Genomic DNA, 26837 nt, shown 5'->3' with positions numbered 1-26837 from the left:
TGGCACTTGCAGAGCTCTCATTCTGCTCTCCTCTTCTGTATCTTCTTTTGTACTATGGTGAAATATCTCCCCACTTTTCAAACAATCCAAGTTTTATCTGGAAGAAAAAAAGAAAACATCTGTAGATCTGCTTTACTGCATAAGCAACAATTCTGTAAGCAAGCCAGACCTATTTCTAAAGAGCACCTCAGTTAATTTCTTTGCTACGAAAGTATTTTTCCTCTAGTACAAGTAAATATGTTTTGTTTCTTTAATACTAAATTTACACATTTTGACATTGGAAAAATATGTACTTTTCAGACACCAATGTCTAGCCTAGCTAACGTTTAAGCACAAATTAAATTAATGCAGTATCCATAAAAAGAACATTTGACATTCAAAAGTGACCATGCAACTTGATAGTTAATACCAGTCCATTGGATATCTTACATGTTTTATAACTCTTTTTGTCTCAGTACAACAGCTATTGTGTGTTTATGCTATGACTAGAATGAACTGTAATGTCTCAGATGCCATGGGGGTACAAGCTGAGTTAACAGTGAGTACTTACCCATCAAAAACTAAACTAAGAAAACTGGAAAGAGCAAGCAGTTGTGTTTAGTTTTAATAGAGAAAAATGTCAAAGCGGATGATGGATTTAAAAGTGCTTTCAGTATGATATTTCCAGCAGAACAACTGCCTCAACTCATCCACCAAAATGTCCTATAAACTTTAATGAGTGTTTCAGGCTGGGGTCAATAGGCTGATACGGGATTTTGTTAGCACAGTGTGCAACTAAGCCAGCTTTGCAACACTTTTCACTTAGCAAGAATCATTCATATTCCATAAATCTTAAAAGTGTTTTACAACTGAAAGCAATTATCACTGCCCTTATTTTCCCTATGCAAAAACGGAACCATAAAGCTGCAGTGAACCTATTTCCTCAAGGTCACACAGCAAGCACAGTAGTTGAAAAGAAAACAGCAACAGCAGTCCTGCTGTCCTTTGTACCCAGCTATCAAGGATCCCTTTTGCCCAATAACTCGACTTTTGCACATGAAATTATTTGAAATGGCATCTTGAGTTCTGAAGGCAAAACTTCATGGTTAATAAATCACAGAGATCAGAGTATGAAAATATTTGTGAGACCAGATCCTTCCCCCTGCAAGTGCCTGATGCTAGAGGTCAAGGGAGATGGCTGGTGAAATGACAAATGTCAGTGTTTGAGTAATGCTGTAAAACCAAGGAGTAAGGAAATGTTATGGTTAGTCAAGAGATTAATGGCTCATGATGTGCCATGAAAATTCTTTTCTGAAAGGTACTGGAGCTGCCTGATTAAAAGAGCAATCCTAGTGCCCACATCAGCCAGCACTTGCACAGACACCAAAGGAGAGGTTCCTTGCAAGTCCATGAGAGATGCAGCACAGCTTGTGGCCCCTGAGCCTTTCCACCGGTCTGTTATTTGAACTCCTGCAGCACTGGGTCTTGCAATTCTGTGAGCTACAGCAGCACCCAGAACCAATTCGGCACCTCCTGATACAGGCAGTTCATCCTTCCTGGCATGAAAGGATGGAAACAGAATCCCTTCCGTTCTCTCTGACACAGGAAATCTTTCTCAGATGAAACTTGGGCTTTCTGAGCCTCCAGACTTTCGCTCAATAGCAAAAGACAAGGAAGTGTGCAAGAAGAGCATGATGGTGAAAAAGAGGGAAACAATGCGTAAAATCCCCAAAGCATAATTCCTATTGCAGAACACTAAGCTTCTTCCTTCTCAGTCCCCTCTTCAACACTCATATTCAGTGTCTGAATGCACTACTCTTGGCCAAGTGTGAGTACATGTTCACGAAACGACATGGAGAGAAAACAGACAAACATGAAATGCCTGTTTCATCTTTCTCTTCCCTTTATTACAGTATCAGATCCTAAAGGAACATCCTTACTTCTTCTGTGCCAACACATCTATCTGAGGGTGGACCACGAAGGACTAAAGTGGATTAGACTATCCCAGGGTTAAATCGCCTTGAAGAAATTTATTTAGAGGTGAAAAAGGGGAAAAGAAGGAGAGGGGAGGAGGGGGAAGAATACATGAAGATGAGACACCAGCCCTGTTCATCTTCAGCAGGATGATAGTGACAAACCATACTTCAAAAAGAAGCAATTAAGAGGGAGCCAGTCTCACTGCAAGTATGTTGAGAAGTCACGGCCTGAAGGTCTGGGCCTCAGCCAACAGGGAACTCACCAAAGGATATGGGGCTCATTTTCTTGAGGCAAATTACTGTGAAGAATCAGGACTAAATTTGACTAAAAAAACAGTTGCATCATTGCACTGTCATTTGCTGAATTGATTGAGAATCAGCACCAAACTCGGCCCTTCGGCCATAGCTCACAACCTCACTTTTTCATGTAGGCTTTTTTTGCTAATGGGAACCTTCCTTTTTTCTTGGTTGGGTTATTTTTCCCCTTTCCCCTTTTATTTGAATAATGTCTGTGAAAAACCATTTGCTTTCACGAGGCGGTTAGTTTACACTGGAGGCAGCAGCTCTGTGAGCTCGAGCCAACCCTGTCCTGTCTTTAGATTCATTGCAATCTGGCCACATTGTCACATATATTTTTAGTTTATGATGGTCCTCTAATACAATTCCAGCTTCCACACAGAGTCCTTCCAACAGTCTAGCTCAGGTTAATGAACTTCAGGCCACTTCTCTTCTGCAGGAATTTCGAGGCCCAGGGGGTGGCTGTGCCCAAGAGATTTGCCAAAATCCGCTACGATTTCACCGCGCGAAACGCCAGTGAGCTCTCGGTGCTGAAGGATGAAATCCTGGAGGTACGTGACCGCTCCTGGAAAAGGTGTGTCCCCCAGGGGCAGGAGAGAGCTCGGGATAGCAACAAGCACCAACTCCATTTTCCCTGGTGGTATCTCAGCAGTGACACAAAGCTTTGCTCAAACCCAAAGCTGGAGCAGGCTGCCTGTGCTGTGTCGTGTCATTTCCTCAGCTCAAAGACATCGGTCCCATTTTAACCACAGTGAGGAGGGAGGACAACAACTCGCTCTAGAGCCCTGCTCATCCCCCGCTGGGTCGGTTCCTTATCACCACTTCCTCCTCCACGAGGATTTGTTTTCTCTGAAAAGCACCTTTCTCATAACCTTTCTCTTACTGCAGCACTGTTGGCAGCTGGACAAGGTGGGACGTGACTTGGGCTGACACTGATCTGTGACCTGAGGAAAAGGTTTCTCTGCAAAATGTGGCTTTTTATTTATTTAATTATTTATTTTAATGCAAAAAGACATCAGAAACTCAGTCATTAGGAAAAAAAGGTCTGGAGAAACAGGGACATTATGTAGGAACTATGAGTTCTTCAGCACGCAGAGGTGCTCTCCTGTTCATCCTTACGATACATTCTGATGCTTTCCAGGAGAAGTTTCAGTCCTGGATTGCATCTGAGAGCAACAGATCTGATTAGAGCTCCTGGCCTCAGTGATGTCCTTCTGGCAACTTCACCTTTTGGATGGTTCGGCCCCGCTATATCCTGGTTGTTTATGCCTGAAATCCCATTTTCCCACAGCAGATTTATTTTTGTCCCTCTCTCAGGTGTTGGAAGATAATAAGCAGTGGTGGAAGTTGCTCAACCGGAGTGGGCAGGCCGGTTATGTTCCGTACAATATCCTGGATGTGGTGAAACTGGAAGAGCTCAAACAGGTCTGTAGTCAGGTAATACCTGACTGGTATCAGCTGCAGGGCACAATCTGCCTCTGGGAATAATGTTGTCATTAGACCTCCCTGATTTCTTAGGATACTATGCACCAATCAGGACAGACCTTCAGAAGTAGACAAAGCCAGGAGATTCCTGAGTCTCCTATGATAAAATTCACATTTTGCTACGATCGTCTTCCCAAATAAGGCCTATCCTTCCTATTTGTGCACCAGCCTCCTGCTTTCCATATTTTTCCACATCAAGATTTTTCTTGGGGGTTAAATTAAAGATGGACACTTCCCTCAGCCAGTTCAGTTCAGCACCAGGAACACGTTACTGGAGTGGAGGCAGATGGAAACACCATCTAAGTGAGAATTAACTGAATACTGCAACTTGCACTGCAGAAATGTGGAGCTGGAGTGTTCTAAACACCCTAGGGAAGCATGGAATTGCTTCCCCATTTTGGTATTGCAGCGTTTGGGCAAAGCCTAAGGCGGCCCAGCAGGCTTCTGGATAAATCCCTGCTAGTTTAATCAAAACGTCAAAAAACTTTCCAGTCCGCTCCAGGCCCTTGGCAGTGGTCCCGCTTCACATCCCAGCTACGGAGCAGTGAGGCTCTGCCTTCCAATGAGATCGAACACGTTTGGCACAACTAGGAATTCCCTTGCGCAAACTTCAGACTTTGCTTTGGGTTCTTCATTCCCAGAAATTAACTTCTTCCATGCAGCTCCACCTGAGGTCTCCCCAGCCCCACATCAGCACAAGGAGAACACGGCAGTTTGTCCCTCCGTGGGTGTGAGGCAGAAAGCTTAAGAAAATTAAAAACGACCAAAAAAAATTCTTACTTTTCTTTCCCTTTCTAACCAGTCTAACCAGAGGTACAAAGGAGACCTGAGCCCCAGGGGCTATGGCCCATCCAGCCCAACCCACAAGCTGCCTGCCAGCTACGCCGGGGATAAGTGGGGCACTGAGATGTTGTCGCGCCACTCTGCACAGGACGCCAAAGAACGCACGTGTGTGTCCCACTCTGGGCTCCCCTGGGTTTGGGCGCTCGGGGGACCAGACCTGCCCAAGGGGCTCCCCTGCACCTTTTACTGATCACAGCAATGGAGCAGCACTGTGTCTGGAGGCCATTCCAGGCAGGACAAGAGCCAAGAGAGCAGCCCTGGGGCTTGTGACACCGCCGGGGCTCTCGGGTGGCCCGGGCCGAGCAGGGCAATAAGTGATCACCCCATGCCTCCTTCCTCCAGTTCTAACTTCCTCCTCCTCCTCCCAAGGAGAGAGTTTCCTTTCTCTTCCAAAATGTTTAAGTGTGTCTAAGGAACAGCTCAGGTCAATCCCTTTCTCTCACTTCCTTTTGCTCATCTCCCGGCACACACACAGTGCCCGCCTGGCCGCTTCCTTCATGTGGTTCCACAGAATTCCCGGCCAAACAGGAGATCCGCATCACTCCCTCACCCTGCACGTGCTGTGGGGCTCACAGAGCAGGAGAGAGATCAGGGGCCCTGCTCACCTCACCCCTTATCCCACCCTGTCCACTCCTGGAAGCAGGAGCCCTTCTGGGACGACAGGAAGCCCCACCATACAAGGACACAAATCTGTTCGTATCACTGAGTTATTCTCCACAGTCTTCAGGAGTTTCATGGGGAAAGCGATACTGGATGAAGAGTCACTGGAGTTTTCACAGAAGCACAGGATGCCCTGGGCTGGAAGGGACCTTCAAGCTCATCCCATCACGAGTGTGTTGCTCATTCCCAGTTTGTGCTTCCTGCCGCTTCTGTTCTGTTGCGGAGCAAAACCTGGAGCTCTGCGATCAGCAAATTAGTGACTAGAAGCAGCAGAGAGGACTGAAAAGGTCTCAATTCCAAACCTCCAATTGTAGATTCTCACAGAACTGTGCTTCCACATCAGGCAACAGCCAAGGGGTGATGGGAGCAAAATAAATGGCAACACAGGGGCACAGGAAAATGGGAATCACTTTTCTGGGCTGAATTTAAATAAGAATGTTGAGCCACATCCCCATTTGCCTTACAGTTTCCCCACAAACATTTAATGGCATTTTTGACTGAAGACTTGCTTTCATTCCCTACTTGTTTCTACAGAACTTATTCACCAAACGGATGAGCTGAACGACGAGCTGCTAAAGAAGATCACAAACAATAAAATTCAGCCTCCCCACAGGAATTTCAAAGTGGAAAAGCCTCAGCAAGTTTTCGTGCCCCTCACCTTTGAATCCAGCACTGAAGAAGTCAAAGCCTGGCTGGAGGCCAAGTCATTCAGCAAAGAGTAAGATTTGCCCTATTGCCACGTGCAATGCTCGTCCTTCCCTGGAGAAGGAGCGGGGGAGGCCACCGGCACCATCTCACCTGGGACAAGCCACTTGGATTTACTTACAGAGCCTGTGTTGCAAATTAGATTTCAACCCTGTTCAATCCAGGCTCTATAACCAGAATGTTCAGAGCCCAAAGTCACTCCCTTTCTCTGGTATAAATATTTTCTTGGAGATAAACAGTTAACTAACTAAATCCAAGGCCTGAAATGCTACTGGAATTGCAGCTGCCGCCTTGGAACAGCCCCAGGGCCCCGTGATATGGTCCCACTGCAGCTCCTGGCCTCCCATCTCCAACTCCTCACCTCTGACACGAGGCCACGTGCAGCACAATCGTCACCTCCCTACTTTGTGTCTCCCCAGGACCGTGGAACACCTGGGCATCCTCACTGGAGCTCAGCTCTTCTCCCTCAACAGAGAGGAGCTGAAGAAGGTGTGCGGTGATGAGGGAAACAGAGTCTACAGCAAGATCACAGTGGAGAAAAACCAGCTGGAGGTAAGCATTTTTCTGGATAATTCCTGCTGGAATGGGGGCTGTACCAGCAGCGTCAGATAGCTCATTAAACAGGCATTTTAAAAAATACAATTGTGGGGAAAAAAAATGCAACCAAACCTACACCAGCAATAAAACACACGTAAAAATTCCGAAGTGTCTTTTGAGCAAATCTGTAAGATCCCCCTGTTTCCACTAATTAATCTGCTTTTTACTGATATCACTTATCTCTGTGAAACTAGCTCTACTTTTACAGCATTAATTAAATACTGTCACTTAACTGCAGCTTGAAGTTCAAATCCAAACTGCCTGTTTTGTTTCCATTCCAGAAAAGCAGAGGGGAGTCGGAGCTCCAAGAAATCACGAAGCGCCGCCAGGAAAGGATTGATTCTGCAAATTAAAGTCTCTCTGCTTTATTTCAGCTCTTAGCCCTAAGTAGTGCAGAAAAAAAGGGAATGAAAGCAATGATTCCTGGCCCAGGCCAGATGCAGCAGAGCTCCCCTTGGGGTCCAGCTGCCATCAGAGTGACAATTCCTTGAACACTGTTGGGAAGGGTTGACAATAAGACCATGTCCCACTGGGAAAGGTGTTTTAATTTTGCATGAAGTATTTTTTTTATAACTATATATTTTATACTGAAATTTTCCGTGCATGCGATCAGAGCAGGATTCACACGGGGCTGGATGTACAAGGGCTGGCTTCAAGCAAAAAAAGACCCCCAAAGCTTTTCTCCAAGGGCTGTCCCCTGCTCCCCACTCTCCCCTGGCAGAGCAGGCGTGGCACACAGCACAAGAGAGGCCAGCCTCAAGGCTTGGAGCCTGGACCAGAGGAATAAGGCTTTAGAACCCTGCAATGGTTTGGGTTTAAGGAAAGGACATTAAAGCTCATCCCACTCCACCCCCCTGCCATGGGCAGGAATGCCTGTCACAAGCCCAAGTTGTTCCAAATCCTGTCCAACTTGGCCTCGGACACTTCCAGGAATGGTGAGTCATGACCTCTCTGGGCAACCTAACCCTTTCTATTTCCATTTCCATTTCCTCCTCAGTGCAGGTGTCCCCTGCAGCCCACGAGGGCTGGTGACAACTGCCTGTCCTTGTCCTGTCCCCCTGTGCCCCCTCGTTGGACAAGGCTAGAATGGCAACACACATTCCCAAAGTCTGGCTGCTTCCTTAAATCCATGGACCAGCTAGTGCTATCTCTGAACAGCTGAAATGAGCTTTCAGTGCCTAGAAATGAGCAGGAGTGACAAACAAAGGGATTTGAATCTGGAAATAGGTGAGTTCCACCCGCCCACCGCTGCTGATGCAGAGGCTGGGGCTCGGGGCAGCTGTGCAGCCCTTCCCTGGGGCACGGATCCTGCACTGGAATGTTGTGGTGGTGTTGCCAAACCGGGCCTCAAACCAGGAGAAGATAAGCCCTGACCGTTTGCTCCCGACCCAGGCACACCCACAGCCCTTCCCAGGGTGTTGGTCACTTGTCCCCATCTTCACGTTTTCACTGCAAAAAGTCAGCTGAAATGATTCCCAAATAGCTGAAACCCCAAAGCACACTGGGAAAGGCAGGTTTAACACAAATTAAATGGCCACAAGAAAAAACTCCCTCTAATTTAGCACAGGGTGTTGCTCTTTACTTCCCGTTTTCCTTCATAAAGTTATGTGCATTTGTATATAGCAATCTGTAAATAGGGGTGAGGAAAATCCCTCTCCCTAGAAGCAGAATTAAGTGATTATGCTTCCAAAATTTACTCACCATTTCAAAACTCAAGCAAGCAGCGTAGTTCCTGTCCACAGCAAGTTTGGCACATTGCATTTCTAGCTCTGTTTGACTGACAGACCAATCTGATTGCAAAGCAGTAAAGCACACAGAGCTCCAGAGCTGCCCACAGCCCAGGGACAGCTGGGTTTTCTCTCTCAGCACATGCTGAGTCTTCGTCCAAATTTGTGCCTGTCATTGCACATTTAATGGAAAAAGCTTTAAAACAGCATCTGGGGAGCTCATGTCTAAAACTGAGAACACCAGTGCACCTTAGTTTTGGCTTCATTCTTAAGCGTCTCCAATGGATAATCTGTTTTCTTCATTTGAAACAGGACACTGCTCTCACCAGCAGAATTAGGGTGCAGGCAGGGGAGGATCCTGGGTTTAGTCACAGCCCTGCTAGGATCTGAGAAGGGCACTCACCTTGTCAGGGAGGGATGAAGAGGACAATCCTCCTGAGAAGCCCTGGCTCCGGATTAGGGTGGAGATGGGAGGCAGGATGGCAAGCACGGGAGGCAAAAAAGTTTCTAAAATGAAAATAAAAACGAATGTTGAGCTAGGAAACACACCATCTTCTAGTCCTGGGGTGTAGAGGAAAGCAAATCACAGGGAATTACAGTTATCTGGGATTTTAAGAGGAATGTACATGACAGCTCTGTAAAGCCGGGAGCCACAGGAGCACTTCCTAAAACAAATAGCTCAGTAGACCTTATTGCAGAGGCCACTTTTACAAATTTCCACGCGACTGAGCTGTGCATCTGTTCTGTTTGTACTGCCTGCAGACACTGCTATAAAGTACTGTACATTGATGTAACTGAGCGAAGGAGACAATGATATAACCATGCACTGTACAAGATTTATTAAAATAGTTAAGTTATAACTCCATCTCCGTCTCTTTCACTGGGTTTTCATAATGGTTTGTCACTGAGAGTCTCAGAAACTCAGCAGAATGTCTGAAACCACACATTTCCTTTTGGGTTTGGGGACTGACATTCAACAGGAAGGATGTTACGGCCTGGATAGCTGTGTCTTAAGAATAGGGGCAAAGCATGAGAAGGCTGCACAAAAGCACATTCTTGCCTCTCTGGAAGGGGAACGACTGTGGCAGCTGTCCCAAGTGGAACCATACAGAAAGAGGGAACAGCATAACCCCATGACTAGGAGCCTGTTACACGGATTCTCCAACATTTCCAGCCAAGAGCCATCCTGTTTCCAGAAGCAAAAGTTTGTCTTCTCTTTTCCTTAACAATTAAATTACCCAGCTGAAAAAACTGGTAATTCCTTCTGTAGATGTTTTGGAGAGTACAATTTCCAAGTGGGCCCACACTAACAAGATCACCTCTTTTACAGCCTAAATAAAGTTCAGGCGAACCACGAGCCCAAAACACCTGCCTTACTGGGCCGAGGGCTCTCTCAGCGCCTGGAGCTGCACTCGATAAACCATTTCGAACCTTGCCACAACGGCGGGGAAGGGAGCCCAGAGCGCTCAGCTCCTGCAGCGGGGCACCACCGACGCGGCCCCGAGCCTTCCCTCACGGCCGCCTCCCTCAGGGGCTGCCCGCCGCCACCTTGCGGCACCGGCCGCGCCCGGGCCCCGCGCGGCCACGAGGGACGGGTGGCTCAGGGGCGGGTCGGGCGCCGTACCGGCCGCGGGGAAGACTGCCGGGGGTTCTGGCGACACGGAGACTCCGGGGACAGGAGGTTCCGGGCCCGAGAGATCTCGGGGCCAGGAGACTCCCCCGATACGCTCCGTCGGGGACGATGGCGGCGTCACGGTCGCCAAGGCGAACCCCCGCCCGGCCCTCACGAACCAGCCAATCAGAATCGCTCTCCCTCCCGCTGCCTCGTCCGTCTCCTGTCCGCGCTCCTGATTGGCCGCTGCCGCCCAGCCAGGCTGGGATTGGCGGCGGGCGGCGGGAGCGCGCGGGCCGGTGCCCTTCGGGCACGTACCGTCCCTCCTGGGCGCGCGAGTCCCCCGGAGCCGCGGACGTGTCGGTGTCCCCCGTGAAGCGGCAGAAGGTGGAGTCGGCGCTGGACCAGCTCAAGCACCACACCACGGTGGTGGCCGACACCGGGGACTTCAACGGTGAGAAGCGGCATGAGGGGATCCTGTCTCCGCAGCTTCTGCTTAGCCCCCTCTCCCGCCCCTCTTCACGGAGAGTGGGCGAGCCCGGCCGAAGGGGCGCGCGCTGCGGGGACCGACCCACCCTGGGGCCGGAGGGGGGGCGAGCGGGACGGCGCTCGGTGGCGGCGCTGGGTCTCCATCCCAGGGCAGACCCCGCCGTGATTTCTCCCAGTTTGCCCTCGAGTGTGCCCTGACCACTCCGTTCAGCTCTGTGTGCTGTCAAGGAGAAGTGCCAGACTGAAGCCAGGCTCTGCTGCTCTAATTAATTTTGGGTTTTCTTCCAGTGGGCTGTCTAGATCTGGGACTTGTTTGGGGTTTTTCAGACTCACGCTTGGACGGGGCTTGGAGCAGCCTGGCCCAGTGGAAGCGAGTGGAACTGGATGAGCTTCAAGACTCCTTCCAACCCAAACCATTCCAGGATTCCATGATATGCTTAAAAACTGATTTGGGGTTGGAGAGAAAGAAGGGAAATGATGCTTTTTATTTGTTTCACTTGAGCTGTACATTGATCTTTTCCCTTTTTGCATTTCCAGGATGCAGAAAGTGAGAAGGAACTTGAGGAGATGTGCTCGGTCCAAGAGAAATAATTTTGAAAAAACTCATCTCACTGGATACTGCAGCAACAGTAAAATCCCAAATGGATTTCATGATCCTGACAATTCTGAGTGCACTTCAGGGATAAGGCACAAGATCTTACAGAAAAACAGACGCAGCAGCACACATCCAGGAAAACATCTTGGAATTAATGGCATAAAATCGTGGTTTATTTTCCTGCATCTGTTTGATTTTAGGATCCCTAAAAATGTTACATTCCTAGCATCAGGGGTCAGGGGGTAATTTAGAGGTAGTTGGTGATAAATATTTTTGGTTATGTGTAGGGCAGATATTTATGCCTTACATAACTCTGTAATATAAATATGTATTATATATTAGGGCATATAGCTATCTATTTATATATAACCTATTTTTTATGTGTGCCCAGATATAGTTTATATCAGACACTGTGCCTGTCTGAAGGCCTTGCTACTGAGCTCCTAACTCATTCCTGAGGAAAACATCAGGCAAAAGCTGTTAGGTTTAACTGGTTCCTCTTTTCCTTAATAATTATTTTACTCAGTTGGAATAACTGAGAACAGCTGTTAGAGATGTGCAGTTCCCAGTGGGACCAAGGCACTTTTTTGCACAACGCAGAGTGGCGTTTAAGGTATTCAGTAGTCAGAGAAGTGAGGATTAGGATTTTGAATGCTCTTGGGCAACAAGGCTGGCCAGAGATCCCTCCTAACTCACTGTAGGACAGCAAAAACCCCACAGCCAAGGGTAACCAGGGATTGTGGGGATGGAGAATTTAATGGCATCAGGGGGCAGCAGTGCCAGTTCAACTGATAAAAAAGTAAATCCACGCCTGCTCTAGAGGAGTATTGTTCCTGGACGTGTGTAAATACAGGGACACCTCTTTACTCTCAAGTGAGGGAGGTTTGTGGTTGTGGTGCCAGTTTACCCTTGAGAGTTCCAGGCTTTATTTCAGCTCCCCTGGCCCGGCCTGATGTGCAGCAGTGGTGCGAGGGCCGGAGCCGTTCGCTGGCTCTGGGAATGCAGATGCCATCATGGCCCAGTGGGGGGGGGAGCTTAGGCTGTGGTGGCAACCTCAGAAAGGGATCAGATGGCTCCTGGAACTGCCCAGAGTGCAGGAAGGGAGGGGGAACTGAACTGCTCCCACAGACCCCTGCTGGGCTATGGTTCTGGGCCAGGCCCATCAGAAAAGTGGCAGCATCAGTGGCACCTCAGTTGTTACTGTCCTTGGAGCTCTCAGGATCAGGATGAAATCATGTTCATGCACTACTGGGAAAGCAGGGAGCAGGATCAGTGCTCTAACTCTCTACACTCTCTCTCCAGGAGTGCCTTGGGTCATGGCAATTTCATGTGTGGAATAGTTTCCTGTGTCTGCCTGGGCAGCTGCAGTTATTGCACAGGCATTCAGGGCTGACAGTTCCCTGCAGGGAGAGCTCAGCACATGTGCCCAGAGGCAATCCCAGCATCTGCAAGAAAGAAAGAAGCAGCAAAAGGTGATTGCTTCTCTTTCAAAGTTATTTCAAGTGCTCACACCCAAACCCACCTTTGCTCTTGATTCTGGCCAGGTGCATGGTGAGCAGTGGGCACAGGTCATGTCATCCATGCTGGTGTGAGTGATGCTTTCTGGGGGAAAGCAGCTGATCTCCAAAGTTCCCTTCCTGCCCTGTGCCTGATCTGCACAGGAGAAAACCTCTTCCAGGAAGGGATTGTGCTTCCTCTAATGCCATTTGCCCAGTCTGTTCCATGGGGATACTGCCAGCCTGGGGCAGCAGAGGCACACGCAGCTCTCAGCACTCTCTGCTCCAAGCACAGCTCTGGGCTCCTTTGCACACTGCCTCTGCCATGGGGGTTTTCTCCAGGAGAAGCCAAGGAATTGCTCCTGGAAGGGTGCAGATTAAGTTATCCCAAAGGGAAGCAAAGAATAAATATCTCATTTTTCCATCAAAATGCTCATGCTCTTTCCTACAGATTATTTCAAGTCTTTCCCACAAGCTTTGCCCTACCCATCATCCCATTTTTACCCCCAAAAGTAATTTTCTCTGTCCTCCAGAATGTCTCAGTGTCTATCCCCAAAATTTTCACTGTGTCTCTGCAAGTGACTACCTCAGTTTACCTCATGCTGTTCATTCTCTTCCCTGGGGATTGCTTCAGATTTTCCCTCCAAGCTGTCCCTGTCTGTGCACTTCTGATTTCTTCTTTTTTACAAGAAAGTATTCATTCACTACTCTGGCTATTAGCTCCAGTTTTACCCCCCCAAAATTGCCCTAACATTCACTAGTCATTGCCTGATTTTTACCTCACTATGTTCATTCTCTCCCCCTAGAGATAACCTCAGGTTTTACCCCCAGTATTTTCCCTACCTGCCCACTAACTATTTACTCTTTTTGACCTATAAATATTCTCTTTCTATCCTGGAGATTTCATCAAGTTTTACCCTGAAATATTTCACTATCTTTCCAGTACTGTCTCACTTTACCTCAGGATGTATGCTCTCCCTGCCACACATCACCCCAGCTTTCACCTCCAAAATTATTGCTACTTGTCCACTACTTATTACCTGATATTCACCTCAGTATGTCCATTCTCTGCCCAACAGGTCATTTTAATTTCTACCCCCCAAAACTTTGCCAACCTGTCACCTAGTGACTGCCTCAGTTTACCTCAAAAATGTTGTCTCCCCTAGAGATTACCTCAGACTTGACCCCCACATTTTTTCCCTGTCTGCAAGTTACTACCTCCATTTAACTTCAGTATGTTCATTCTCTGGACTACAGACTCAAGTTTACTCTCAATCTCCCTGCCTCTCCAACACTGATTACTTCCTTTTTACCTCAAAAGATTCATTTATTTTCTACCATGGAGGTTACATCAAGTTTCACCCCCAGAATTTACTAATACTTCCACAACTGATTCACTCAGTTTACCTCAACAAGTGTTCATTCCCTCACCTAGAGGTGACCTTGTATTTTACCCCCAAAGGTTTCCCTACCTGTGCACAACTGATTGCTATAGTTTACTTCAAAATCTTCATGCTCTCCATTACAGGTCACCTCAAGTTCACTTCAAAAGTTTTCCCTACCATTTCCATTAGTGATTATCTCAATTTTTACCTCCAATAAGTCATTCTCTACCTACAGACACTGGATAGTAAATCATACAAAGATCTAAAACACTGCACAAGAAACAGCAGAAAGTTTTCCATGAATAACACAAGTTCCTTTTTTCCCCTCCTCCGCCTAGGACTGCTACCAGGAGACAGGAGAGCTGCTATCAACACTCAAACCTCCCAAGCGTTGTTATTGCTCAGAGAGCTGCGCTGGCACTGAGCTACTCCCATGCGCCTGCAGGGCTCTGGGGAGGGGGAAGACGACCTCCCACTCCTGCCTGGAGAAATTTCAGTGCCCTAAAAAGTCATTTCCCTTCTCTCTCTCTGAGCCACAGCCAAAGCAGCTGTGTAGAACAACATGGACTACTCATGGAAGGGATGATTCAGTTGTGGGAAAAACGCTAAAGAAGGCCTATCACCCCAAATTTCAGGGTGAAAACACACTGCTTGTTAACAGGAGCACACAAACTCATTTAAACCAGAGAGCAAACTGCACACCAGGAAAAGAGCTGAAAGATAGGCCCTGCCTTGATTGATAATTCCAAAGGAAATTCCCCACAGATCATAGGCAATTACCTATAATTTTACCTCCCTAATCACTGGATTTCTGACTTGGGTTGCTGTGGAAGTGTTTCACAGATGCCTTAAGGGGTCAGGGGCTTGGCTGGATTCTTTGTGGTTAGTCCTGATAGGCCCAGGCCAAACCCACCCACCTGCATTGCTGCTCCACCCCAAATTTGCATGAAATACTGAGAACAGGTTATAAATACTCCCCTTCCCTGTCCTTCCTGACACATCCATGGAGCAAATTTACTCTATCCATTGTTCCCAAGAGCACCTCTCCAGCCCAAATCCCAGTTTTCACCAACACAAACCAAACAGACCTAAGACAATTATTCCATCAGTGCCTGCAATTCTGAGCTCCCTGTTCCCTGCCACTCACACAGCAATCTCACCTCAGCCCAGAGACTCCCTGTCCCCAAAGGGAAACACAACCTGATAGGGCACAGCTCTGGCACCACATTTCCCCTTGTTCCTGAAAAGCCCCAGGTAAATCCAGTCCCTCAGACCTTGCATCCCTGAACACCAGGAAAGCTGGAGTTTTACCCAGATCCCAGTGCCCTGCACAGCTGCGCTGACACGAGCACAGGCCGATCGCTCCGCCCAGCACCATCCCTCATTCTCCTCCCATTGCTCCCCAAGTGTCCCCAAAGCACCCCAGCGTGTCTGTGCCGGGGCCAGGGCCTGCCCCGAGCCCGACCAGAGGCTGTCACCCAGCCCTGCACCAGCTCCCACCCCTGGGAGAGCTGGGAATGCACTGAGAGCTCGGCTCCCCAGTCCTCAGACACACAAATAATGCCCAACCTGCCCCTCTGGGCACAGCCAAACACCACAACTCCATCATCCCCAAGGAACTCTGGCAGTTGCCTCTTCACCTCTGCCCTTTTCCAAAGGACACAGGTAGGACTGGGCTGTCAGAAATGGTATTCCCTAGGCAGTTCATCCCAGCACAAAGGAGAAGAGGAACCCTGTGTCCCTCTGACTGACCCCACAGCATGGGCAGGACCAGCTGGGTTCTTCGTATTCTAAATTTTAAAATGAACTGAAGAACCTGAAAGGCAAAAAACAACACACATATAAGGTTAGAGCCAGTCAACACACACAGACAGAAACACTCTCAGACACCCCTTCTTCAGTTTACACACTGACTGCAGCCCTTACTAGAAACACTCCCCCCTAAAGAAGATGCTTTAACATCTTCTTCCATCTGCTGCTCCTTGATGTGGAACAGTAGATCCTGGGAAAATTGGTAGCATCAGTGACCATAGGGATCAAAATTTGCCTTAGGGACCTGCAAGACAGCATGAGGCAGTCTGCAAGTAGCTGACAGCTAGGAGTTATCCCCACACCAGCCCCATAAACTTTCTACCCAAAAGCCCATAGACAGGAGAGGAGAGTTCTAAAACTGTTCAAACTAGCCAGGACTGAATGTGCCAGGGCAGGGCAGCTCCAAGCATAAGTGGCACATGGACACACAGTGCATCAAATATAAGCAAAGATGACATGAAGACTTGAGATAACGCTTCAGAAGATAAACTCTTGAGACCAGGATGCTTTGAGGCGACAGAAGCTACAAAACTACTGCAGTGAGGAGGGTCTAGTACACTTCATACAGAAGTCCAAGGGACCAGCACATGAAAAAAAAGATACTACCAAAACTGAGAAGGAAGATGGATAGGAACACCTTGTGTACTTCTTCTGGTCTCAAAAAGCAAAACCATAAAGACGCCAGAATAAGCCCGATCCAGGAAAGTATGCAAGTGCTCCTGCTGCCAATATGGCCCATAACGATGCCTGTAAAGCATTGAGACAACACAAAGCCCTATGACACTGAAGACAACGGACACAGACCACATCACATAGACACAAACAAACTGCCCAGCAGTTTTACCTGATGGACCCAAGATTGCTAGTGCAAGATGAGCCAGAGGCCCATGACGCCGAAGGAAAGAAGGCTCTACGGCAGTAGTACGTGACAGTGAAAGGTAAACTCCTTATGAGAAGTTAGTGCCAAAGCTGGTAAGAGGATGCTCAAGAAGTGCAGTAGGCCTAGAGAAGGAGGCAACGACTGCCAGCTGATACAAAGGGATCCCTAGAGAAGGATTCTGCTGCCAAAGGCAGAAGTGACATCACAAAACATGACCGACCAACAAATGGCCAAGATGCAAGATGTCCGCGTGCTTGCTATGCTCAAAAGTGCTCAAAAGCATGGCTACACTGAAGAGTAGGCAAACTTTAGACCGTGGCAATTGTGCCAGACCTGAAGGCAGGCTCCTCGGGTGAAAAGATGGACAATGACATCGAGACTCAAAATCCAATGATGCAAAGCTCACGAGAACATGGAGATGGGTTGGAACTGCCCGGCCCAGCAAAGGCTCAAGTGATGCTGAAGAGAAACCCTTTCTCCCTTAACCTCCAAGGGGCCTGGCCCACTACAGCCCTCTCCTCTCAGCTAACTTCAAATTGCCTCCTGTGATTCCAAAGGTTTTTGCCTTCTCCCAACCAACAGTCCCCACACTTAGCTCTCTGAAGACCAGCAGACGAAATCCATCCTCAACAGAAAAGAATGCTTCAGCACCGTGGATGTCAATACATGGCCCACAGCCCACTTGGGTGGCTGCAAAAGATGGAGAATAATGACAAAATTCAGACTGTGATGACACGTCCCAGAAGTGACCCCTTGCACAATGCCTCTCTCCCTCATAACTGCTGAGGCTCATCGCTCACCAGCCGTTTCCAAACTTAGGCTCTGCACCTACTTGTGGTACCTAAGACAACAAAACAGAAACTGCGACTATTGCCCTCCAGAAGAATAAATGCACGGGCTGGGCTCCCTCTGCACCACTGGCCCAGGCTCACCTCAAATCTCCATCCAACTCCAGAGGTGGCCCGGACAATACCCGCAAAGCGAAAAGGGACACGCTTCGCATGCTGCCACGTACCTCTCACCTATCAGTCGCCCCACCTAAATGCCAACTCACCTGCTCGCCTCTGTCCCTTGGCATGCCCAGGGCAGCAGCAGCACCTGCAGAGAAGCAAAGCAAAAAAACATGCTGAGAGACTGAAACCACAGCCTCCCCGCTCCAACTCAAGTACACCACACCTATAGCTTAAGCTTGCACCCACCTGGCCTCCAGCATCCCAGGGCTGGGACACCTTCCCAGTGGACCACCTAAAATGCACAAACAAAAACGGATGCTTAGAGCTGCACCAGAAACTGATACCCAAGCAGTAACAACTCATTCTGGCCACCAGTCACCGCTCACCTCGCTCCATCGACCTCAACCACTGATCTTCAGCATTACTTCCTACAAATAAAGATGAAGAACAAAGCTGTAACATAGTCACCATTTACACTTGCCCTGCAAAGACAAACAGTGACTGACCTTCCTGTGGGAACCACCTCACCTGGTATGGGGCACTCTGCCACAGATTCAATCCATCTGCATCTGAAAGAAAGTGATGACAAAAGTCAAAGTACTGCATCATAACTTAGCAGCTCCAGACACTTTGTGTTAATCTAGAAATACCATCTTGAGTCCAACTAATCCCTACATTACAAATGTCAAGTCCCTAGGACTTATCCTATTACACCTACACCCAGACTATGTAGCAGGGCAAAGCAGCCCCAGGCCAAACACACAGACACCTGTGACACAGGAGATGACAAACAAGGGGATGCAACAAGGAGAGGAAAGTCTCAGCAAGAAGAATTACCAATGACATGACCTAGATGAGGCTCAAAGAACTCTGGCAGGAAAAGACCTTAACAGAAGGACTTATGCCAAGAACCGCAAAGATGGATGCCCGAGAATCGTACGGTTGGAATCCTCTACCTATCCTCATATTCTCCCAAGTCCTAATCTGTTATAAGGGATCGTTGCGGTGCACAGCTGTCAATACAGCTCAGAACAAGACTGTAAAAGGTGTCTGACTCAATAGTGCTAAAGAGAGATGTGATTCCGATGCATGTCCGAGCCTGCAAGTCAAAGGTTCAAGGGTACCAGCGTCGGGCCAAGGAACGCAAAGGAGCTGCTGAGGATGATGCCCAGCATTTCTGATAAGCCCCTCAAAGGGGTAAGGCAAAAGACATGTGACACAAGATGCCCACAATAGAGACACAGAACACACAATAGACAAGTAACACAACACGCACCAGGACTGCTCTGCCCTGCACACCTCAGCATTGTGATCAACAGCAAGACTTTGCCTTTACGTGGCCTAAGGGTCCCTCTCGTGGACATCCCCATCTCCAAAGCTAATTCAAAGATCCCTCCCACCAAGTCCTGACCCAGCACCCCACTCTCATCCCCCTCCCTGAGGTGTAGCCCTCGACTTAGCTCTCAGATATCCAGGGATGCAAATCCTCATCAGGTGCAAAACAAGGCCACCTCATCATCTGGGAAGTTCCTGCCCTCAGAGGGCTGTTCTCTCTCAGTCTACTACAATAAAGAAAACCAAACATCAGTGCCTGAACTCAGCAGCACATCAGCCAAAACCCAACAATTCCACTACTCACCGGCTCCTGAGAACGCCCCGGTCCTTGGCTCACACGCTGGGGCCGCACTCCGACGCCGACGTCGCAGGGTATCCCTGGGTTAAGGGGAGACAAGGTGATGTGGCATTGCTGAAACTTGAGGGGACCCTCGCTCCTCCCTCCCTCCCCGACTCTCCACAACTCCTCAGCCATTGCCAAAGGCTGCCCAGATGGCACCTTCAAACAGAAAAGGTACAGGCTTCATTGCAGAGCCCTGTAATACTTCTGGAAGGCTCACAGGGACAGGGAGCTCAAGGGTGATAAACTGGCTCCATCAGCTGGTCCATGAGGGGGTTCAGCCCCTGTAGGCATAATACAAGTGGGCCACCTAAAACACACAAATGGATGCTCAGACAATGCATGCTTTGAGCTGCCCCAGAATTTGGCACCCGAGCAATAACTGGTTGTGTCCACTGGTCACTGCTTACCTCACTCACTTGACCTTGACTGCTGATATCCAGGTTTACTTCCTAAAAATAAAGACAAAGAACAGCCCTGCAACCTGATATCCAGGTTTACTTCCTAAAAATAAAGACAAAGAACAGCCCTGCAACATAACCAAAATGAAACACCACCCCTGAAAAGCTGAATGATGACCAACCTTCCCAGGGGAGAAGGGGCAAAACAAAATGGAAAGGCACATGCCCATGTAGTGTCCAAAAGGGTTGCATTGCCAAGATAGGTTCCACCTGAAAGTGCTCGGCTGTGACCTCTTTCTGCAAGGGTGTCTGTCACGTTGGAGTAGCAATTTGAATGCTGCAGACCACCTGTAAAACAAAAAAAAAAAAAAAAAATCAAAGGCTACTTATAGTTTCATCACTAATACAACAACTCCAGTAGCATCCAGTTCTGTGCTGGAATCAATACTCATCCAGCTCATGGTCCCCCCGGTGCCAATAACCTGCTGTGCCAAGTGCTTCGCATCTTCAAAATGAAAATCCCAACAGTGAGGTAAACATAGAGCCCAAAGTCAGGCCGTAGCTTGGACTTCAGGCACTGACCCACCTCGTTGCTGTGCTCCTCTGGTCTCCTCCATTCATATCAGGTTTACATGCTCTCCCTCTGCAAAAGAATTATTTGTCAAAGTTACCCAGACAGACAGGGAAAGCTTAGCCTTTCCCAAGTTCTCATTCCTCAAAGCAAACTGCCTAGGATCCCACAGTAGTCGGCCTTAGGACAAACTACTATGAAACTGCAAGACACCACTGCACCACTCCCACATCTCCACTGAACACCACACAGACTGGCCACAGTCACTCCATCCGAGGCGTGGCTCAAGTGGCTGAGCAAAGCAAAAGGCTCCCTGTAAAGTCTCCTTTCTTCTCCACCTAACCCCCCCCCCCCCAAGACTACTCTACAGAGCAGAGCAATTCCAGGCTAGACACAAACTCAAACAACACATTATACTACAAGCAGTGTGACATGAGGATGATAAAAAAAGCTCTCGGCAAGAAGAACAATGGCAAGGACAGGGACGACGCCAAAAGAGACAACTGATGGTATGGCAATGGTGGATGAAAGAGGCTCTAAGGAGCAGAAGAAAAGACTGGAACAGTGACCTGTTCTAAGAACTGTCAGTCACAATGATCAAGATGGCTGTGAGAGACAAGGCCACATTTAGAATGCTCCCATATCCTGACAATCTTACAAGCCCCAGGACATTACAGCTCAAGGCTGGAAAGGATGGATGGCAGTACAGCCGGGAACAAGGCCTCCAAAGAGATCCGACTCAATGCTTTCAAGATGTGATTCCAAGATGTGGCCAAGCCCACTGGTAAAAGAATAAGTGATATTGGCATCCTACCGAGAAGTACGAAAGATCAAGAAGCTAGAGATGATGGCCAATGCTTATGATGAGCCCCTTAAGGGTAAAAGGCAGAGAGATCTGATCCAAGGGAAGCCAAAGACACAGAACACACACCGGACAAGACAACACACACTGGAACTGCTCTGCGCTGCACACCCTACAGTTGCAGTCAAAAGTAGGGCTACTCCCTTTAGCTTACCTAAGAAGGCCCTTGGAGAGCATCCCTTTCCCCTACACTACTTTTTAAATCTCTCCCAGCAATTTCCAACCCACTATCCTGCTATCATCCCTTCTCCGGGCCCCAGCCCCCAACTTAGCTTTCAGATGACCGGTGGTGTGAATCCACACTGGATGCAAAGGAGTCCACCTCAGCCATCTCCAAAGGCACTGGGATCACCAGGTTGGCCTCTTAGTCAGCTATGACAAAGAAAACCAAAATCAATGCATCAGTGTAGGGGCATACAAGCCAAATCCCAACAAGTCAGCTACTAACTGGGACCCTGCTCCCACTCATACGTGCAGTCTTTAACTTACCTATCAGAAGCCTCCATCTCCAATGTCATCTCTGACCCAGGGTAGCTCCCTCTTGCAGCACAATGAACCTGCTGAAAAATTTGGAGTGTAATACTGACACAATCTGGAATTTCAGGAAATTGCAGTGCTTCTAAGAAAAACAAGGCAAAGGAAAAAAAAAAAATACAAAAAGCACCAAGCACCTTAACAACCTTGAACACTCGATGCAAAAATCACGAACTATGCACTCAATGCTATCTTCTTCACAGTGTCTTCAAAGCCTCTATTGCTTTAGATGCCAAAAGCACCTGCTGAAAGAAAGCTGAGAAAACCTGAATGACCCCCCCCTTCATGGAAATAAGAAGACACCCTCAACCCAACTAACCCCACAGAAAGAATGGGCCTCTTTTTACCCAGGGCTGGGGTTAATATACCCCTGGCCGGGCCCGCCTCTCGTTCCCACAATGCCCGGGAAAAGGGAGGAGGCAATTTTACCAGAAGGGATAAAAGCACTGGGAGGAGCTGCAGCTGTTTGGCTGCTCTGCCTTAAATTCTAGGTGACTAAAGGGCTCTGTAGATGCCTTCTGTTTTACTACAGCTGCATCCACTGAAGGGGTAAAAAAGCTTCTTGTTTTGGCAGCGTAGACACATGAGTTGCATGATTCCTTGTTAAGTTCTGTAATTGTTCATTGGTGGCTATTGAGTCACAGGACTATGGAGGGTGGAGAAGAATAGTAATAATATACATGGTGTAACTCCTGTTGGGGTCTCTAATTAGGGATGTATTCATTATAAATAAAACTGAAAAAATAATGGGCTCTCTGGCAGCAGGAAGGTTTTGTGAGTGCTGGGCTCGCTCCCTTGTGAGAGATTAGGTGCCAGTACCCAGCTAGAAGTGCCCTGAAGTACAGATTGAAATTCTTAAAATGCTGAAAAAGGGGGAGCTTCCTTCAATTGAACCCCTTAAAATGAGAGACTAGGGAGTGTTTGTCTCTACTTAAATAGATGCCATAGCAATAAATGGGTTCTCTCCTCTGAATCCCCTAAAATACTGGAAAAAGAGGGGTTTTCCTTACTTCAGGTCTCTCCAGTGATGGAAAAAGGGGGATTTCTCCCTCAATTCAAACCCTTATAAAGGAGGGACAACCGGGCTTTCCCCTCAATTTAAACCTTGGGATGATGAAAATGGGGGAGTTATGCTCAATTCCAATCAATAAAATAGCATTGTCAAGGTTTTCCCCTTCTATTTAAACTGGAGAATAATGGAAAATGGGGATTCCCTGTCAAGTGATACCCCTAAGAGCATGGAAAAGGCAGGGTTTTCTTCAACTGATGCCCTTAAAATTGCAGAGGAAGGGGATTCCCCCTCAATTTAAACACAGACAATTATGGAAAAGGAAGGTTTTTTCCCTCCGTTTAAATCCCTTTTCTCCTCATAACCCCCCTTTTTTGGGGGGGGGGCACTGGGGAAGGGCTGCCAAGATGAAAGGGGAAAGTGGAATGTTTCCCTGGGACCCCACATGCTGCCCTGCCTGCTCAGGTGCTGCCCCTTGGCACGAGGGGTTTTCCCTGGGCATTTTCTGGGAGCAGTGCTCTGTGCCCAGGTGCCTCCGGCTGCTCCCCAGCTCCTGCCGGATGCTCCGACCATTGTCCCTGGAGGGACACTGGGGATGCCCCCATTGCCCCTCTGGACCAGCAGCTCCCTGCACAGCTGTGCCCGGGGAACCCTCGGAGAGCGGCCTCTGGCAGGAGCCGCCCCCTCCTCATCCTGGCCGCTCACACCTGGGGCTGCTGCGGGCTGTGGGGTCAGCGGCGTCGGGGGCGGGCGGGAGGCGCGTGGGCGCCGGCCAGCAGGCATCGGCGGGGACACCTCCGTGCCGCGCGCGCCGCGCCTCTCCCACGAGAGGTCCCCGCGCCCCGCGGTGCCGTGCCGGGCTCTCGTTCCCCCCCCCCCGCGCCGCCGCCGCCCCCCGCTCCCTCCGGCCCGGGGAGCTGCAGGAAAACGCAAAAGCATCGAGGAAGAGCGGGCACCGGAGCTGCCCGAGCCATCGGCTTGCCCGAAGGGCGGCGGCTGCCCGCAGCCGGGAGCAGGCACCAAGGATGGAGCTGCTGTTTGCCGGCAGGTGAGAGCTGGGGGCAGCCGGAGCCGGAGGCAGGCTTTCCCCGGGAGGTGAGAGCTGGGGGCAGCCGGAGCCGGAGGCAGGCTTTCCCCGGGAGGTGAGAGCTGGGGGCAGCCGGAGCCGGAGGCAGGCTTTCCCCGGCAGGAGGGGCCGGGAGGATTTCAGCTCGCAGCGGCTCTCGGTGGGTGCTGGATGGAGCCCGGGCTGAGCCAGGTGGCCGGTGCGGGTGCTGTTCCTGTCCCCAGGCGCCGATGAAATGGCAGCTCGGAGCAGCCTCGTGTGTCTGTGTGGAAGCAGCTCCGATGCTGGCAGCCAAATCAAATCAAATTGCTGTCAGATTTGTATTAAATGTGGTGTTTAAATCTGGGACTGCTCAGCTCCCCGGGTGGGAAAGTGCTTGGAGTAGCCAAGCTGAGCCGTTGTTGAGAATTCCAAACATTGTGTCTTTACTCTCCTTAATACAGCGTTTAAATAATTGATACTTGATGGAGACAGTATCAGGGGGATTTGTTAGAGGGGCAGGGATGTTTTTTCACCTGGCAGTGTGTCGCGATAGTCAAGACTCCTTATGTCAAAATTAATTGATCTTCCTTCTTTTCCTTTTTTTTCCTTTCTAGGTTGTGGCTGAGTGGGAAGAATATTTCGGATAAAGAAATGAAATGCACGAGGGAAGCTTCGTGTTCCCGTCGGGATGCTTTGGGCACGTGCAGCTTCTGAGCTGCACCGAAACTTGAGGCTCCCACAGAAGCTTCCTGGTAAGCCTGAGTGGGTTTACTGCATGGGGGTTCCAGTCACTGCTGGACACACTCTGAAGTCCTGGGAAAACATGGAACAATAGCTCTGAGTGGAAAAAATATATGCTCAGCATTCTCTAGGGAAAATTATAGTTGGCCTGTAAGTGTACCCCCACATCTGCATTGGTTAAAAAGTCAGTCCCACACACTTTCCTGGCTGGTGTGAAGTTGTATAGTTCATCAGATCTGATCCAGTGTGTAAAGAAATGTTTACTGTGGACTTTCAGGAGATTATCAGCAGTCCTGGGGAGGCTGCTGAACTTGATCTCCCTGGATTGACAGAATGAATCCACATAGGATGCAGAGCAGGATGTGGTTTCTCAAACAGAATAGTGACATTCTCGAAGGAGGCTACAAGCAAAGGGAATCTTAATTTTAGTTATTGAACACAGAAACATTTATATCTGCTTATGCAACTCTTAGAAGGGACGAAGAACATGGCCATTCTGTGCAGTCCTATGTGGAAGTGTACTGGCTCAAATTGTCTTTCAAACAGCCAAGTGGCACCGGGTGTCACCTGGAAAAATTAAGTACTGGGGACACTTTACACTCATAAATGGCCTGACCTTGTGTACATGGAAATCAAGGGACTTCTGTAATGTTAGAATGGGTCTCAAATGATGGGTTTTTGCAGATTAGCAATCTATCCAAGGAATGATATCATAAAATTTTGTCTAGCAAAAACTGCTGCCAACATTTAAAAATATCTACCAAATGCTATTCCCGTTAAAACAGTCTTGTTAAAATTGTCTGTTCCAAACAGAACAAGATTTTACTGTTCTTGGTGATGTCGTTTTCCTCCTCAGATTTCTGTGAAAGCATGTGTTTCACAAGGCATATCAAAGTTGTCTCATGGGCAAAAACATGTAAACATCAAGCGTGTCATTTTCTTGAAATCCCCTGTAAAATGGCTCGCCACGCTGCCTTTAACCATTCAGAAGCATAAGAGGAAAAAAGGAATTTGCAGGCACTCCAAGGCTGGGTCTGTGGGAGATCTGAGATGAGCCTGTGGCTCTGCAGTCACCCATCAAGAAGTCACCCAAATGTGCTTTTTATCTTGCAGTTTCCACATTTGGGAGGCAACTACTGCGTAAAGGATCTGGGTTCTGCTAATGAAAAATATATCACAAGGTCCGTGTGTGGCTGGGTTGGTTCCATAGTTCCAGCCATACCTGCTGTTGTGATACATAATCCCAGTTCATACTCCTGGGAAGAGTTTCCTGCAGCAGTGCAGGTGGGAAGTTTCTCTCTTGCACTGGCTCCACATTGAGCTCTTTCTTCTTAATGCAGCCAGTGCACTGAAGGAGGACAAGCTCGCTTCTTCCTTGCCTGGTTGTTCAGGGTGAATCATTAACCAAGCACTTGAGTGACAAACCAAAATTGTTTGTTGAGTGCCTTCTGCAGTCTGCACGGACAGTTTGCCTTCTGCAGGAGGTACGGTTTTCTTCTCTCACGGAATGAAAGCACCACAGACCCCCTCTGCTCGCCGCTGTGCTTTAACCAGACCTGAAGTATGTACATAATAATACATAGATCTATATCTATCTACGTACATATATGTACTGAAGTATATAATCTATCTATCTATAGAACTTCTTTATATGTATAGAAGTTCTGTGTTGCTCCTGCTTTATGCATGAGGAAAGGGCATACATATAATGAAGAAAGAAGTTAACTTTTCCTTGTACTCTTCCTTTGTAGCCTGTTGAGGCTTTTGGTGAGAGGAATTATATCTTTTTCCTAGCAGCACTTAATGAACTGAAATCATTCTCCAGGATGATGATGACATGCCAGTTCTCGGTATATGGATATGAGTCCTGAGATCCCACACACGGATACACAGAAGGACTGCATAATGTGCTGAAGATGGGGAGAAGGTATGCTTGGGTGAAAGGTGGGACTGTTTCTTCTAATGGCTGCTTACATCCAACAGCAAATACTGATTTCTCCCTTTTTAATGCAAGAGCATTTATCTGCCAGTGTTCAAACTGCATTTCCATGACATAAGAAGAGTTGTCTGGATAATTAACTAATACAGTTAAAACACATCAGTTTGAGCAGATGTTCTTGTCTGTGCTTTTAACGTGAATGGCCTTGATTTTGCAGCAAAGTCCGAGAGATGGCACCTGAATGCAAGGGTTTGGGTTTGTGAAGCTTTGCAGAATGATGGCCTATATTTATATTTCTTTCAGAAACTCCCCATAAGCTGCACACAAACCTCGTTTAGAGAGTTTTACTGAGACAGCAGATTCAAGCCTTCGTTATTAGGGGACGTCTGCAATGCCGTTGTCTGCTTGACATTAATTCTTCCAGCTGTGCATCGATGTATTGTAATGGCCCTGGGTTTTTTGGTCGCAGTTTGTTTCCTGCAGTGCCCTCGTGCCTGCGCAGCACTCGTGATGCTGACGTTGACCCTGGGCTGTGTGGCAGATGGGGCTGTCCCGTATCCGAAAGT

General features: G+C 48.4%; 1 pseudogene across 1 annotated transcript in view; it reads left to right on the top strand.

Moving 5' to 3' along the window:
• The first annotated feature begins 2662 nt into the window (after positions 1 to 2662).
• Positions 2663 to 26837, top strand: part of LOC309585529 (epidermal growth factor receptor kinase substrate 8-like protein 2) — a 74036-nt pseudogene continuing 49861 nt past the window's right edge. The window contains exons 1-5 of the transcript in view: positions 2663 to 2803; positions 3570 to 3689; positions 4540 to 4687; positions 5775 to 5958; positions 6365 to 6497. The product of the transcript in view is annotated as an epidermal growth factor receptor kinase substrate 8-like protein 2 (transcript). The remainder of the gene's footprint in view (positions 2804 to 3569; positions 3690 to 4539; positions 4688 to 5774; positions 5959 to 6364; positions 6498 to 26837) is intronic.

This window comes from Coloeus monedula (genome assembly GCF_965178545.1).
Source record: "Coloeus monedula genome assembly, contig: HAP1_SCAFFOLD_63, whole genome shotgun sequence".
In the NCBI taxonomy this organism is placed as follows: domain Eukaryota; kingdom Metazoa; phylum Chordata; class Aves; order Passeriformes; family Corvidae; genus Coloeus; species Coloeus monedula.
The sequence above is the reverse complement of the archived record's forward strand: the minus strand, read 5'-3'. Positions and strand labels throughout refer to the sequence as shown.